Here is a 2,933-nt window from a genome sequence, read left to right on the forward strand (position 1 = left end):
AGGGGATGTTGGAACCACACCTTAAATAACTTTGTCTTTGGCACCCGTCCCTTTTCCTGGCTCTAAAGCGATGGCAGAGAGAATGGGTGGCTGGTTGTGAAAACAAAGAGCAGAGGAACAAGGGGCCAGTGAAACGCCCATAAATCTCCAATCTGTGTTTAATTGGAGCAGGGTTTGGTTTTCAATGCTCCTCTTTGTTCCTTCAGTGAGGATTATATTCTAACAGATGGGCAGCTCCAACTGCACCATCAGTCACCAGGCACTGAGGAAGGGCACGGTTTTGTTCAATACCTCGAAGATGAAGCCTGCATCCCAGTAGCTCGGTAATTTCTCTCTTTCTCTCCCTTCAGTGGGTGTAGGAGGAAATCTCCTTCAGGAAAAAGCCCTCGGTGAGGCTGTACTGGGAAATTTCCAGTAGGAAAACCCCAGGTGAAGCTGCACCCGCATCAGGGGGGTCCCTCCCCACTGGAGCGCTGCTCTCTGCCATGCTGAGCTGCGCTGGTGGAAGAGATTCAGAGCATTTGGAAATCTCATCCTCCAGCCTCTTAAGCACAAATCAGTTGTAGGAGGCTTGGAGCAGCTTTGGTAAAAGATTATTTGATTCCTGGCTTTCCTTTCTTCCTCCCTGACTTGTTCTCCTATAAACATTCATCTGGAAATTCCCGCTGGCTGGGATGGATGGCCCTGGGACAGTCGGTTGTGTTCTGCTGCTCTTGGTGCTTTTGAAGGCGGTAAAGTTGGGTCCTTGAAGCGCTGTCAGTAATCATTTTTATAGTGGTCAGATTGCTCATTAGCACATTTGTTTTCAGAGGTTTAAGCTGGAAAGAAATCCATAGTCCTTGCATTTTTAACTTGATAACCACTCAATAGAACAAATAGAGTTGGAAATTAGAGAGGGGCTGGACTGGAACTGAGCCCTGAATATTCACCTTTTACTCCAAAGGTTTTAGAGACGAGATCCCCCCACAGCTTGGGGGATCACACCCATTCCAGCCCGCAGAGAGTTCATAACAGCTCTGGGTTACTGTGCTGATTAACCTAGAGGTGGATCAGGATTTGGAGGTTGCCCTAAACCAGGCCTGTTGAAAGCTTCTGCTCTGAGCTTGTAAGGAAATCAAGGACTGGATCATAACTTTCATTTTTAGGTCACATCCCAAAAGAATCAGTTTAAGAGCTCCTAAATGATGGATCCCAGAGCTGTGAGGTAACTGGCTGGAAAAAATCCGAGGATGAGGTGCAGGAGGGGCTTTTCCAAACAGGTCCTGGTGTGTGTTGTGTGATTGTCGCGAGGGTGTTCAGGCCCGGAGCTGGGAGGTGTCAGCGCTCCCCACACCCCCATTCAGCGCCGGCAACAAGCCAGGAAAGGGCTGCGGGACCGTGCTAGGATCATTTTATTTTTTGTAAAGCGTTTCGGGATTCAGTTGGAGCAAGGTGCTGTGCAGATGCGAGCTCGTTAGAAGATCATTATCATTATTTACCTGCTGTGTCTGTCTGTCTCTAAATAGCATTAACTGTCAGCCTATTTATCCACGTTCCCCTCTCACCCTCACAGTGGCAAACACCAGCTCGCCCAGTTCGCCGGCCCCTTGCTCCTCATCCCTCCCCGGTTCCCACCGGTCGCCTTGGGCTGTGTGTTATGGGAGCCTGAGGGGAAAAATCAGCTTTTTTTTTTTTTTAGCTTTGAAATGCAGGGAGCGTGTCCAGGCAGAGCGTGTCCCCCTCGCAGCCTGGGGGGAGCTCGCTGCCGCTGTGTCACGGCGCTGTCGTGGTGCTCGGAGGAGATAATTAGGATGAGGAAGCTAAAAATTTTGCCTTGCACTTTTTTACAGCCTCTAACCCTATTAGTCAGGTCATTTAGAGTCCGGGGAGGGTTGTTTCTTGCCAGAATAGATTGCGAATGAATTGAGTTCCATTACATTGTTAATTAAAAGGAATAGGAGGGGAAAAAAAAATAAAGGAGGAGGAGTGATGGAGTTGAGTGAGATTTTAGAAGGAAAATGAAAACCTCCTGGGGATTTTCCAGTGGTGCTCCCACAGATGGTCGGTGTTTGCTCTTTTTTTGCCACTGCCACCCTCCTGGGGGACCCAAACCTCGGAGCGGCACCCAGGGCTCAGGCTGGGCAGCCGTGGAGCGGAGCCCGGGCGGGTTTGGGGAGCCCAGTGCCGCTGGAGGGGGAGCGGGAGGTGCTTCCAGGTGCTCCCACATCCCCGCTCATCCAGGCTGGACTTCCCCGAGTGCCCCCGGTGCCTGTTCTGCACCAGGGTCCCGCCTGTGCTGTGCCAGACGCGGCTGAGGTGGCTGAGGAGCCGGGCGGGCTCTTATCAGCCGCTCACACTGTCTCAGAACCCTTCTGCTGAGTGCCTTTTGTCCCCTAATAAACTGATAAACCCCTGTAATCCGCCGGTGGCTGATGGCAGGGCAGCCCCACGCCGCTGTGCCAGCACAGATAAGGCAGCTCCGTGGCAGCAGGGATCTGCCAGCAGCCGGGATGGGGCTGATCCAGCTGTCCCCGATGAGACACGGTGACAGAGCGGTGAGGATGGACTTGTCCAGCCTCTCTCTTCACCTGGTGTGAGGGTTTATCAGTGCTCAGCAGACAGGCTCCTGCCCTGGCTCTGTCCCATGGAACACAGGCACAACTCGGCCTCCCAAAGCCACTTCCCAGCCCACAGCGATCCCGGGGTGTCCGGGCGGAACAAGGCACCACGGAGCCTTTTGCAGCCACGTGTGCACATGTCAGTCATTCAATTTGCCAAGCAATGAGCAGGGAGGAGGGAAAAGAGGTTTAATTCCGTGTTTTTACCATATTGTCAGCGCTCTCTTCCGGGGGTGGCTGATCTCTGACCTGGCGTAGCCACAGTCCTTGTTTAGCAGAGTCTGGGCTTGTTCTCCTGCTTCCTTACAGTGGAAAACAACTCATTAGCACGAGGAA

This window comes from Parus major, chromosome 26 (genome assembly GCF_001522545.3).
Source record: "Parus major isolate Abel chromosome 26, Parus_major1.1, whole genome shotgun sequence".
NCBI classification, from domain to species: domain Eukaryota; kingdom Metazoa; phylum Chordata; class Aves; order Passeriformes; family Paridae; genus Parus; species Parus major.